Raw genomic sequence first — 14642 nt, forward strand, 5'->3', positions numbered from 1 at the left:
AGACAAATTACCTCATCTACAGACTATCACTGTACTGGAAGGATTAAACTAATAATAATGCACAGTGTTAAATCCATTAATCGCCTAAAACACGTTAAATAATCTTTTACAAAAATTGTACCGACAAACAAACACCTGCAAAGTGACAGACCCCCAAAGTCCAATACTTACCTAGAAAATAAATTGTTTTTTTTTTCCGAATTATATTTTTTTATGTACTTGTCGGCTGTATAAATTTGGTCAACAATGTTTGACTATGCTCATCGTGTACTAATTGTCAAACGTTTCGTGTGTACAAGTTAGTATTATTGTTTTAACGCTTTTTAGTAAACTCAAGTCCACTGGCTTAGAATAAATAATAAAAACTTGAACGGTCATTTGCCAAAAGTTACTTCGTACGAATAACCGGTACTTTACACCGAATAATACACTATTCAGCGTAAAGTATGTGGGCTTTTATTTGGACGAATAAAAAGCCTACATATTGTAATATATATAAATATATATATATTTTTTACAGAAATATAAAATACCGCAATAACGGTGGGAATGATCATAGGGATAATTTACCTCACAGGTAGAATCGAGACCGTAATTGTGGAAATTCAACATACCTATCCGGTCTCATCAATCAACGTCGACGAAACGATTTTTTTTCCTTATTACAACCATTTTTTATAATTTATTTTGTATTAAATTGAGAACGCCTGTGCCGTTTTGATCGGCCAAACGCTTTTATAAAGTAGGTAATCTAAACGCGGAAATATCAAAGTGACATTTTTTATTTTATTTTTTTTTTTTAAATTCGTTTTATATAAACTTAGGTCAGAAATTGGCGTTTTCTCTTGCACTATAAGGTGTAAATCATATTTATGTACTCTAGCGGGTTATAAGGTCCATTTCTATTATAATGTATATGTATATATACAAGGTGTTCCAGCATGAAAGGTAAGTAATAGGTGATTGGACATCTGGGATACCCCCAAATGAGCCCCCCGTTTTCATTTTTTCGAAAAGTAAAAAATTGAAGATATCGACAGTTAATTAAAAAAATAATGACTTTTAAAAAAAAAACTATTCCCTGTTATTGAGTGCAAAAAACTCACCTTAAAAGAGTGGTCACATCATTTTCAGTCCCATTCGGCCCCTAACTCTTCTCTTATCATTTTTTCTTACTTCTAGTCTCTAACCATTTATCTCTTATCACTAATATCTTATTTCTTATCTCTTGTTTCTAATTATTTATCTCCAAACTCTTATCATTTAGCACTTATCTCTTATCATTCATCTCTAATCTCTCATAATTTATCTCTTACCAATAATTTCTTTTCTTTTATCACTTATCATATATTTCTGGTCTCTAATCATTTTTCTCTTATCATTTTTTGAGTTAGGGGCCGAAAGGGACTGAAAATGATGTGACCTCTCTTTTAAAGTTAGCTTTTTGCACTGAATAACATGGAATAATTTTTTGTTTTTTTAGGTTATTATTTTTTTACTTAACTGTCGAAACCTTCAATTTTTGACTTATCGAATAAATAAAAACGGAGGGCTTATTTGGGGGTGTCCCAGATGTCCAATCACCTATTACTTACCTTTCATGCTGTAACACCCTGTATATATATATATATATATATATATATATATATATATGTATATGTTACTAAAAACCGTGTACGATACTCAATGAAAATTTTTTTTAAAAATCATCCATATTTACATATAAAATCGAGGATCGGACGGGATTGGCTATTTAATAATAAATAATAATATTATTATGCTCTCGCGGCAAACCTTATTAAATATATTATGACACAGCAGTACATAGTAGCGGGATGACCTATGTGTAACTTTGTTACCTGTGGTATAATTTATCATCGTGTCGTTAAGGTCTGATGAATTCAATGCCATGTGGGGAACAAAGATAAACGATAAACAGACCAGAAATTTCGAACTACACTAATTCGCTGTAACCGAATCCGTTAGGATCGATAAGGACTACGTTGGAGTCAGGTCATCAGGTTTAAAACGGTTTACGTTATTTAACCATCCATACATTTTAAAGTAAAACAATAATGATTTATTATAATTGGACATTTCGTCTAATAATTTAAGTGCTCGCTTACTACTTCAATTGCAATAAATATTCGGCATAATTTTACGTATCCCGATTATGGTAATTATTAAAAAAGATAAAGTAAATAGCAAAACATAACAGCTTTGTTAAATTATATGTGGGTCAAAAAAAAATTGCCAAAAAAATATTATGAACCAAAGGTATAATTATATGTGGGTCAAAATAAAAAAAAAATTTTTTTTTGATATTTTGACCTTGAGTCGGCATAAAAATGTAATGAAATATATACAATTTTCAATTTGTTTTTCAATTTTTAGCTACTTAAAAATCTGAAAAAAATATTTTTTAATTATACTATGAAAAAGATCACTTAAATTACAATTGTTCAGTGAAAATTCCCTTTGATATCATGATTAGTCATTAAGTGGTCGGGAACTGTGGAGGTGTTTTTACAATAAATTTACAGAGTTTAGCATCGTTTAAGTCAAACAAATTTGAAAAAAAAAATGTTTTCTTCACTTTTTCGATTTTATGGAACTATTTGCATAGGATATATAAGTTTGAGACGTTTAGAAAATCCACTAGCACACACATCATGATTGGTGATGTTGGTCTGATTTAAATAAAACATATTGATATAGAAATATAAAAAATCTGTATGTTATCTCTTTTGTTTATCTAACAAAAAATCGAATTTCGACTATAATATATTTACACATTTATTTTTTATATATTAAATTCCTAAGTATGTATTGTCTGTGCAAAGTGATTCATGTTTACTACAGGTTCGCATCGAATCGTTTAAATCTGATCTCAAAAAGGCTTCAAAATTAAAGGTTTTTCGAATGTTTAGAATTATGTTTAGTAGTAGGTATCTATAGCTACAAAAAATAAATTCGAATAGTGTTTTTACTATAAACGCTTGAATGTTTAGATATCAGTATTATATATTGATTAGATAAAATCATAAAACTTAGTCTAGGTTTTGAATAGTCTTTACTCTTTTGTTATTTATTCCATCATCGAATTCGTTCTTCATTAATTTCATCTATTGTTCTGATTTATTTTCTTTAGAGTAATATTGCCTTGTTATAATGTCACTCAGTATTGTCAAAAACAAAAAAAATAGGGTCCGGGGGGGGGGGGGGTTAAAAGTTACTCGTGTATATAACTTGAGAAATATATTTTACTCTAAATCTAAATTTGTCAATTTTTGTACACATTAATCTGATTGGATTCATTTTCAACGATGAGGGTCGGTACGCTGTTTATACAGATGTAAGGAAATCGTTTTGCTTGTATTGTGTATATCATTCGATTGGGCTAAACTTAAAATGATTGGGTTCGCATTGTGTCACACAACACTTTCACGCTTCAACCTGTTTGTTGTGAAAAAAAGAAATAACGTGTAAAATTTGATAGCCGTGTGTCAAATTAGTAGATTGATGTGGTATCATCGCGTTTCCCGCCATACACATATTCATCTTCATTACGATTACTATTGATGACAGATATTCGCAATTGTCGACATTTACATTGTTTGATAAAATCCAGGCTTTTTATTCGCCATCTATCTAAGAAGGTGTAAACAAAACATTTTTGGATGCGGTTTTATAGTATACATCCCATTCTCCAGTCTAGTTAAGGACCGTCTACAATAATATTGGCACCACGTGAAGGTGGTGTAGGGCCTTGCTGACCTAACCTAACCTAATTTGACCTTGACTACCAAACTTAACCAAAGAAAACCCAACAGAACAATTATTACAATTTGCATAAAGCTGTACCGTATCGCGTTTATATTTACTCCGCCGAGTTAAGTATGGTGCAATATTATTATTCAAAAGATAAATTCGAATTAAGAAAAACTAATTCAAATTGCCCTTTTCATTAACTTCGTGAAGTCAAAAGCCGTTTGCATAATTATCGTTGAGTTACCTTGAGACACCAAAATATCACCTTTTGTATCGGTATAAGAGAATATACGATTTTGTAAAAGTATTTCCCAATAATAGCCACGACAGCGATAAGAAATATGTGATTTATACGAAGTTCAACCTAGTAAACAGCTCAGTCAAGAGTCAAGACGTAATGAACAGCTTAATCTATAGCAATATAAGAAAAGGAACAAATCAATACCTAGCACTATGCTTGATAATAATTGGAAAACCCTTTTAACCCGTTTGTCTCGCCTCGAACAAACCCTTATACAAGTCGGAAGCCTTCAATGTCGATATGGACATCAGCTCCTTTACCCGTATCTTAGAAATGACCGAAATATAACAATTTTAAGAATTCTAAAAATTTGTTTTAGTCGTTTACTCTCTCTCTCGTATGAAGTAGTATTTTTCAGCGTGCTTTCGACTTTTATCAAAGTCAGAAAATAATTTTTCACCTTATTTCGTAGACAGCAATTTCATTAATGGAATTTTCATCAGGCAATAATCTCGCAATGGCGGACATGTAGAAAACGTGGGCGGTAACTAATTATTGAGCATATAGGGAACAGATCTCGTATAGTGTTGCTTACATAAAACAACCGTCAATACATGTGCCCATTAATCTAACCGAAGTTTAGCCAACAACATTGTCGGGAATACTAAAGACACATTTGTGCGAAGCAAAGTCAAGTTAGCACAATTAATGGGATTTCTATTAGGAAAACAATCCGCAACTATAAGGTGTACACGGTAATGAAATCGGTTAGCTGTTTGTCGGCAAAGCAGCATCGTAGAAATTGAACTAAAATATTTGTGTTCAATAACCGACTCGGTTCTTTGAAAACCATTTAATACATTTAATTTCGTTAATCTTGAAAAAAAAATGTAATGAAAATTCACAATAAACCTAAGGAATTACCTAACAATAGGTAAAATAACAAAAAATTATGTAGTTTCTCCAAAGATAAAAACTACACAATTGTAACTATTGTTTTAAGAGAAAATTACTGTTTTACGTTAAATTGATCACTCTGTACATCTTTACTTTTTATTTTGCTTTTTACTTCATTTACTATTTATTATATATAACTATACTATAGAGCTTGAATAACGTTGTGATTAGTCGCCATAAATAATGCAAGCCCCAATGAAGAGTAGATATTATACTATACTTACACCATTACACTTAATTATTATTAATACTGCTGTAAATGATTTCTTTAGACTGTCCGATGAAAACGTTGCATTTTACAAAAAAAAACGAATTGATGAATACTTAACTACATGACATACAATGCATAATGTAGATTCCCAAAAGAGTAAAGACTTTGCTGTATGAGATTAACGTACTACCAGTTATGTAAGCTATTAACCGTTGTTGTTGATGCTTTAAATTAAGTAAAAAAAATTCTTATAAAAAATACTAGCTCCTTACAAGTACAAACCGTTAATTAGACATCCAACACGTGTTACAGATGTGTACCTTCTACTCTTTTGTAAAAAAAAAAAATAGAAATAATCAACCCTATTCACATTACTAGTTTATGTTACTGTTTTTGTATCTAACCCAGCTGAAAACATACAAAATTATAGTAATATTCATTAAAAGAACCAAAAAAACTGGATATTAACCAATTTACACTTTTCTAAGGTTGTAAAACCCTACCAACAACTTTACCTATCAAGCTATGTTATAACTCCTTGGAACAATAAAAAATGATTACTAGCACCGAATTAGAGACACTAAACTAACATACAACCCTAATAATATATTCGTTAATTTTGATTTTTTTTTTTTTATTAAATTGCTTTTGTGATTACACATTACAAAAATGTTGCTTAAAAAAAAAACAAAGTAGACTGCAGTGACACAGCATACATTTCAGACGTTTATGTGTAAGTTGTACAACTATAATGGAAATGTTCGAGTACAGACCGATAAACTAAAGTGTCAGCAGCAACATCAATTAAATAATTGAAATCGGCAAGCATATTAAGAGGGTAAAATCCCTCGAAAGGCCGACCAAAATAAATTGTTAGAAATTAAACAAACACTCCGGTCCTGACTGGACACAATTCGAGGATCCAAACACGGACAATGTGCATACTCAGAATATTGACCGTAGCATTAAAATAATTAAGTAATAATAAAAAAAAAACCTTGCGTTTGTGGCATTACCTCGAGTGTAACGCCGAGACCCAAAAATAAGTCAATTGTTTCAAAAAAAAAAAAAAAAAATGCTAAATAAACAAATACCGCAATGAGCTGGAAAAAAATATCAATTCTTATGTATAGTATATAATCATTGTTAACAAAAAAAAACGTCAATTGATTTTAAGTGTAGTTGGGTACGACGTAAACATAATATTATTTTAGCACCGTTTTATCCAAAGTTTATAAAATATAAAGTAGAAAATGTTGTACTGCGTCTTGTAAACTCAATTCAATACCGACAATACAATTATTATTACAAGTATAATATTATAATTTTTTTTTTTTCAACACGAATCAGTAGTTAAGTTTGCGTTTTAAAATTAAAAAGTTAAAACCGTGATCATGACAGTAGAGAGTCTCTCTACTCATGACTTTAGTAATTGAAATTGTTATTTTATTTAAAAGCAGCACTATGTCAACTTGCGGCTGTAAACCCGGAAACAATATTATGATTATTTAACAACGTTGTAACGACATAATATAATATGCATTTTTGTTTTTATGATTTTCATTCACCAGACAAACGGAGGCTACGCAAATATTTGAATAATTCAAAAAGAATAATAATTGTAAGCAACAAGGAAGTTATGACAGTATAAAGTAATACAGTGCTCGTGTAGATTCAATAATTTTAAGTTAAATTGAAAGTAGGAACATATATTGTATGTTCTGTTGTAGTAATTCTTTGAAAACATAATATCTAAGACAAGAGACAATGTATGACTTTTTGTTTGCTGAAACGCAATACTTTGTTTAATTGAAAAATGTCCAAGTATGTTTTGTTCAATGAGCTAGTGGCACAATCTATACATGTATCTCAATTAGCATCTGAATTCGATTCAGCGTTAAATTGTAAAAAGTTTCCAAAGAAGGTTATTTTTAATTAATCATTTTAGTATAAACTGCCTTTGGAAAAAATGAAAAATAGTTTTTGTACTTTGAATCAATGGAGTTAATAATAATTTATTAAGCTGTATGAGATAAGAGATGAATAATTCATTAAAAGCGTCAAGGTATAATTTGTTGTTAAATGATAACATTTATAACATTTATCACCATAAGTGATTGGTGAATACCAAATGAGTGTTTAAAAAAAGTTAGATTGAAAAAATCGGTTCAGCGGATTAAAAGATGTCGTCCAGACACAACAATTTAAACACATCATTTCTCATGTCCGCATCGAAGACAAAATTAAAATGATGTAATATGAATCTATTTTTTTTAAAATAATTTTCTTTATTATAATATTATGTAAAATTACAACAATCGTCCAAGTCGGTAAACATTGTTAAGTTAGCTTAAAAACGTGTTCGTGTGAGGGAAATTTAAGAAATAATTTTTGAATTGGGATTCTTCGCTATATCTTTTAACAACTTGAGGAATTTTGACTTCTGACAAATGTTGTTGAAACGAATTTTCACTATTTAAATGTAAAAACTATTTCTATTTCAATAAAATAATCATAACACTATGGTTCTTAGTGTTTTTTTCTCGCTTTGTTTCCAATTCACACATGACGACAATAGGACAATTCCATTTCAATCTAGAGTGCCCTTAATTTATTTTAAAAATATTTTATTAATTTATAAGTTATATAACAGTTATAATAGCTAAAATATATATAATATTTTATTAATCGTGTTTTTGGCAAGATATCGTACGTAAATGTTTTAACTACATTTTTCATAAATTTATAAAAAATTTAATAATTCTCCATAGATTATTGAGAACAAAATAGCCATACAAACGATATTTTCCACCAAACACCAACAAAACATTTGGCAATAAATTTTAGTTTAAAGTTTTTTAAACATTATCATCGACAGTTCGTGTTGCACTAAAAGTATTCAGCATGAAGTGTAATCATGACATTTTTGTAAAATAAAATAATTACAAAATAATATGGCTGCATTCCATATTATCAATAAAATAATAAACACAGTAATATACTCTATTCTAATGTTCTTTAATTGCAGTCATATGATGAAAAACATTTACTAAGTAAACTATGTGGGTTTTTTGGTAGAGAAAAAACGGAGGCAATTCGTCCCTTTCGCTTTTCCAAACTATTATATAGTGAATAAATTAATTAGCAAGCCAGTGGGTTTTGTTACAAACGAGATGCAAATATTTAAGCCATTTTTAAAACGTACTACTTTTTTTTCGTTAATGAAAACATAATATTGACAAAACGACAGAAGTTAGCGTTTTTAAAAATATACTAAATCTTTCATTCCGAACGAGACATTAATTTATGCATTTTATTACAAAACCTCAGGACTTTACATTTTATTTTATTTTCCATTTTTTGAACAATTTTAAACGGGTGTTCGAAGTCCTTCTTTTCTTTGAAAAACACATGTTTCTGTTTAATGGTACCTTCGTTTTTTATGTTTTTTTTCATGTAGCTAGTCTATAAAACAGATATCGTAACTCAAAATTAATTTATTGAGCCAAAAAAAAAATGTACATATTTTTTAACTTATAATTTATAACGTCGCGCTATAATTTTATTAAAAGTAGTCAAATTAGTTCCAAATTTTTATGGAATATTATTTAGATAAATTTCTATCGATGAACGTTAACAAACCCAAAAAAATAGCATAAACCCTTCCCCCCCCAGAGATGTAGGAAACTTATGTTCTTCGCTTTTTGAGCCGAAGTTTAAGGCCTAAAAAAGGTCTGAAAATTAGACTGAAAGTAGAAATAGATTGGGGCTATAAACAAATACAATATTATTAAAAAACAGTAGTCAAATTTTTTGTTTACGCATAGGTAAACCTTTTTTTTTAAAAAAAAAGAGGAAAATTGCACTTTGACCGTTATAAATGCTTAGGTATTTTTATTTATGTTGATTACCATATATATATGGATAAAAACGACAACAAATGGCTTGTTTTTTTATTATCATTAACGAGCTATAGACGTCGACACGGTGTATATTAAAAATATATATTACACTTGAAACACGCTGTTAGTGTTTTACGGACAAAAGAGTGATAAGTTTTGTGTTTGGGGTAGTTTTTGCCGGTATGAAATATTGCCAAAAACGATGTAAACCGTCCGATCTGTTAACATTGGCGCTGACACACATCCGGTGTGCTGCAGATGTGCAAGGGCTGATGTATTGTAAGTATTAATAACTTATACAATATATATATATATATATAATGATATTGTCTTCGTTATTGGCCGTGGAAATAATATATCGTATGTCTATAATTCGCGTGAGCCAATTTTTTTGGTTTTACAAAAAAAAAATATATATATATATATATATGTAATAGTAGTCTGTAGTAATAATGTTACTCGTTAGCGTTCAAACTGAAAATAACGTTCATCGTCGATATTTATTTGGCACCCCGTCATACTATTATTATATATATATATATATATATATATATATGATTAATTTATACGTAGTAAAAAATAAAAACACGAGCTCGCCGAAACAAAACTTTAGCCGTTTTTTTTACTTTGTGTAGACAATTTATGTCTTATTGATCGTTGCAAAAAAAAAAAAAAAAGCTAACACAACTCGATAGGACGGACGTACGGTGCCCGTTAATCTGTACGATATGTCAATCGCACATCGACATCTAGTGAAAAAGATTAATTTATTAAAAAGAAAAAAAACCTTTACATTTTTAAGCCTATATTACACGTACATTTGTCTCAAAAACCGGTAGTCCAAACTTCTTTTTCGTAACGGGAAACCCCCAATAAAATTAATTTGCACTTGACAGTTGTAAATTTCTAGAACACTACGGTGAGAGCGAATCATCAACAGTTGACGGTTAGGTTAGGTTAGGTTAGGCAAAAAAATATTTTCATTATATTGTTTCTTTTTACTATAGTAGCCTATTCAAATAAGAATTGTCTAAAATTTCAAATTTCCTAGCTTAAGTTAAGAACTTTCTCAGGAATTTTGTTTTGAATTTGATTAACGTCGAATAATTTAATTTTTCATATAGAAAATTCTAATTTGAAAACTAATCAAAAGCTGAAATATAACACTTTAAAATTATTATCTTGATATTTGACAATATAAATAAGTTTTTCAATTTAAAGACATTAGAAACTGATAAAACTTAATAACTTGCTAAAAATAGTTGTACCACGAAATATCAAAAGAAAGTTTTTCAAATGTCAAAAATTGTTTGTAAAAGCTAAAAAGCATTAAGAATCTTTTTCTAAGTTGTAAATATTTAGATAACTTTTCAAATTAGAATTCAAATTCAAAAAAATAATTCTCAAGGAAGTACTTAGAGTTAAACTATGATCTGAAATTGTAAAGTTATCTTATTGGATTACTATTGATTAAAACGGTAAGCTGCAGGAAAAGCAATCAAACAGACAATGTATATTGCATATGTTATAAACTTTTTTAATATAATATACAGTTTGGCGTTGAAGTGTTTATACATATAATATGGAAGTTGTATTAAAGACCCCTCTGAACCCACCTGCTGGCCTTTATTTTATTGGTACATTAATATGTTAGATAAGATGTCCCGTACGATATGGCGGGAATTGTACACCGGAAGGAAATTGTCGATCGTCGAAAACAATCGGAAAACTGTCATGTACATACTATTTACATATAAGTACACACACACACACCCACACACATGTTGGTACATTTTAGTGTAACAAAAGAAAAACAATTCTAAGCATATATAGTATATGTTTTTTTCTCGGTGCTTTATTGTATTTGTTCACGGCAAATACAATCCTTTACCAAGTCTACAACCAATTCAAAACCTTATCCAGAACGTACTAAAAGCCGCCCAAGGCGATATACCTAATCATATTACTCGAATCGCTTTAAACGTCTTTAATCGAATCCGCTTGGTTGTCTTTCACAATTAAACACACTCTGGATATGAAGGTAAAAATAACTCCACAACTAGGTAAATACAAAATATACATTAGAGAAGAAAAAAAACCCGATTGCACAGCAATAGTGGAACTAACTAAAATGAATATTTTAAAGCAATTGACTTAAGCTCGAAAACATTATTATGAAAAAAATCAATATTACATACCAAATCTTATAAATAATAATTTAAAATTTTATACTAGATATAAAAATACATGACAAGGTTCCAAATAAATAACTCTTAACGTTGGCTAACGCGAGTCATTTTGAATATATATATATATATATATATATATATATATATATAAGTAAGTAGTAGTAATATATATATATAAGTAATATAAGTTATTTATACTTACAATACATCAGCCTTTGCACACAGGAACTGTTTTATATGTGTCAGCGACAATGTTAACAGATCGGACGATTTCCATCGTTTTGGCAATATTTCATGCCGACAAAAACTTCTCCAAAACAAAACTTGTCACTCTTTTGGCCGCAAAACATTAACATTAGAGTTTTGTGGATTGAGACCAGAAAAAAAAATAATAACCACGTTATTGTAAAAACAATACCCTCTCAACTACGCGTCGAATCCAAAGGACTTAAGGTGGCGTCGCACCGCCCATTTGAAGGAGTGAAGTATAGGCAATTTTTTACAATTTTTTTAATTTCAATTTAAAGGTTAAACTGTGATGTGTAATTATTAGTTCAATAACTAGGACTCTATTTTGGTAGTTCATTTATTTTTTGGACTATCACAGCATCCTTGAAAGCGATTTAAAAATGTTTTTTCATCTCTACATGTTTAAGCAGACTGAAAATAACTCTCTTAATTTTGGTTTTACAGTAAAAGCACCTATTATAAAATTAAAAGAGGACAATATTCCGAAAGGGCAAGACGGTGCGTTTTTTTTCATTATTCCAAGTATAACGCTCAATACATAGTTTGGATATAACGACTATTTTAACATTTTTAAATGACTGTAACTTTAAATATGTCTTGTCTTCCGGAGGAATATTGTTGTCTTTTAATTTTATAATTGGTGCTTTTACTATAAAACCAAAATTAAGCGAGTTATTTTCAGTCTGCTTAAACATGTTTTTACCGCTGAAAATCACCGGTGCGACGCCCTCTTGAGGATTTTTCAAAACGGGCAAATGCATTCGCGGGAAATTGGAAAATTATTTCCTCGATTTTAGTTTACGTTTTTCAATTTTTTTTTTTTCGTTTCATGCAAATTAAATTTATCAAACGACCGTTTAACGAACGGCCACGGTCATTATACTGTTTTCGCTGTGTCATCGCACAAAACGGATGCCGTATTTTTAATGTCTGTTTGAATGCGTTTTACCAGAGCGGTTTTTTATGTATGAATGCGGTTGCTAACCAGGTCTTCTACGATATGATTTCTAGTTCAAACAACATTATACGGCAAGCCCGTAAGACGTACAAAATCCTTCATTACACATTAGTAGCGCCTGTATAGAGACCTCTTAATACGGTTGTTGCGCAACGATAAAATGCGTCTCGCACACATAATAATAATCCGGTCCGACCTGAGCACTGATACGAGGGTGTCGTTATAACTACTTGAAGACATTTATCTTGTATATATATTTCCGTCGACAGCGATATTAGATCATCGCTAAAATAATGTTTCACACATTTTTCAAACATTTTAAGCTGGTGGGGGGCACACTATTAAGAGGGCGTCGCACCGCCCATTTTTAAGGAGTAAAGTATAGGCAATTTTTTACAAAATCTTAATTTAAAGGTTAAACTGTGATGTGTAATTATTAGTTCAATATCTAGGACTCTATTTTGGTAGTTAATTTATTTTTTGGACTATCACAGCATTACTTGAAAGTTATTTAAAAATGTTTTTTCATCTCTACATGTTTAAGCGGACTGAAAATAACTCTCTTAATTTTGGTTTTACAGTAAAAGCACCTATTATAAAATTAAAAGAGAACAATATTCCAAAAGGGCAATACGGTGCGTTTTTTTCATTATTCCAAGTATAACGCTCAATACATAGTTTAGATATAACGACTATTTTAACATTTTTAAATGACTGTAACTTTTCAAAAAAATGATTTTTTTTTTTTAAAACGCACCGTCTTGCCCCCTGGAATATTGTTTTCTTTTAATTTTATTAACTAAAACCAAAATTAAGCGAGTTATTTTCAGTCTGCTTAAACATGTTTTTACCACTGAAAATCACCGGTGCGACGCCCTCTTAATAATTTACAATGACAATATCTGGAAACTGTCAATGATCGGTGCTGGCAGTGTATAGGTATCGCGCTGAAATCGCGGTCCGCGGTCGATTACCAAGTTAGGCCTTGTATGATTATTGGATAAAAAATATAATGTACACATAAATTACCATTGCAATATAAATAGAAAAATGTCGTTCTGTAAGAATTTATTACGAGTACAGAAAATATATAATAATAGCATTGCCGTCCATTCTTTAAGTAATCCTAATCGCCCAGTGAATTATTGCCTAAGGTGGATATACGTTTATTTTCGATATTTATGTTTGACAGAAAACACAATGCAATATTTATGAATTCTACAGACAATCGTGTAATGTATATGACCTAAATCAAAATGAAATGTAATAATTTTTGAAAAAAAACAACCTTAACCGAACTCGTTCTTCTTTTCAATGTATTTTTTTTGTGTACTTACAAATCATCAGGAGTAAATATTATTCTGACTGGGTGACTACTTTGACTACTAAACCCATAATAATGTCTTACCGGAAAAAAATACTAATGTCGTCGGGTTGGATTTTAAAGTTCATAAAACTGCTTTTCTAAAGAAGTTCTTAAATAAAAAAAACCAAAAAAAAGTAAGCAGTTTTAAAAGTCAGTTGCAAAGTGTGGAAATAAACTTATTTAGAATATAATAAATTTATTGTAAGGATAGAAAAAAAATTTAACGAACTGCGTAAAAGCTATTTGCGAAACTTTTTACTAAACTTTCGCTTGTGTTAAAATTAATTATTTATGAAATAAAGCAAATTAAATGCGAGTGACTCATACAGATTGTTGGTAATTACTAATTAGTACAATGTTAGTGTACATACAAATGCAATATTTATTGTGTATTAATTCAGAACTGCTTGAAATTCACAAAACAAACAAAAATGCATTATAACACTACACTCAACTATACTTATGGAAGGATCCATTTACCTTTCAGACTTAAGTCGCAGCAGATGGAAATCTCTCCTTTAAAGGGGGCTTGATGGCGGCAATTGTTATGTGCCCTATTTACATAATTTAGGACAGTACATTCTGTGAGGTGAACGAAGGGTTAGGATTCAACCACTTCCATTCGGAGACGCACACAAGCTTCCAAGCAAAGCTAAGAAGATTTACAATGATATATGATGCTGGAGTTTTTTTTTTTGTCCGTTTTGATATCTTTTGAAAGAGCAAGACCTATTTCATTGATCAATTGAATAATATTGTGTATATTGCTTGTAAATGCATTAATCGATTGTATGTTGA

The 14642-nt window shown here is 29.9% G+C and overlaps 1 protein-coding gene across 1 annotated transcript in view; it reads left to right on the top strand.

The window, feature by feature from the left end:
* LOC126846241 (neuropeptides capa receptor-like) overlaps window positions 1–14642 on the top strand; it is a 61411-nt gene that overhangs the window by 13768 nt on the left and 33001 nt on the right. The window lies entirely within an intron of this gene.

Source organism: Adelges cooleyi, unplaced genomic scaffold, assembly GCF_023614345.1.
Source record: "Adelges cooleyi isolate 19-005CV unplaced genomic scaffold, UGA_ACOO_1.1 ACOO_flye_CR_arks_rails_tigmint_CR_PRNA_9, whole genome shotgun sequence".
Classification (NCBI taxonomy): Eukaryota; Metazoa; Arthropoda; class Insecta; order Hemiptera; family Adelgidae; genus Adelges; species Adelges cooleyi.